The sequence below is a fragment of the Pteropus vampyrus genome, unplaced genomic scaffold (assembly GCF_000151845.1).
Source record: "Pteropus vampyrus isolate Shadow unplaced genomic scaffold, Pvam_2.0 Scaffold9595, whole genome shotgun sequence".
Classification (NCBI taxonomy): Eukaryota; Metazoa; Chordata; class Mammalia; order Chiroptera; family Pteropodidae; genus Pteropus; species Pteropus vampyrus.
Window position 1 is genome coordinate 1 of NW_011898376.1, and position 571 is coordinate 571.

Genomic DNA, 571 nt, shown 5'->3' on the forward strand with positions numbered 1-571 from the left:
GTATTCTCTCCATTTGACAGAATGGGGAAACTGAGGCCCAGAGAGGAGAAATCACTCGCCCCAAACCAAAAGGAAGTGAGGATCAGCCTGGGGACGAGCCCAAGGCCGCCTCCGGGTTCAGAGGTGCCCCCCACAGCCTGATGACACCCCGCCTGTGAGGGACGCCTGCCGGCCGGGCCACTGGAATACTGTTATCCACCACCCACGAAGAGCAGCATCCTGTTGTGACACACTCAACCCTTGAACAACACGGGTCTGAACTTCTCAGGTCCGCTTACAAGCGGACTTTTTTCAGTTGAGTCACACAGTCCAAACGTGGTTCAGAGGTCAGCGGCGTGTCCATTCAGCAAATACTCGGGTGTGGGGTGGTGCCGGTGCCCTGAGGACGGCTTGCTGTGCCCCACCCCCCGACACACTTTAATTTCCCCCAGGCGTGGAGCAGAGCTAGACATAGGCCTTTGCAGTGCACGTGGTCCGGGCTGGATGGAGGAAGGGAACCGGGGCTGGGAGAGGCAAGACTGGAAGCCTTCCTGGAGGACGTGCATTGGCTCTGCAGCTTTGAAGAACACAG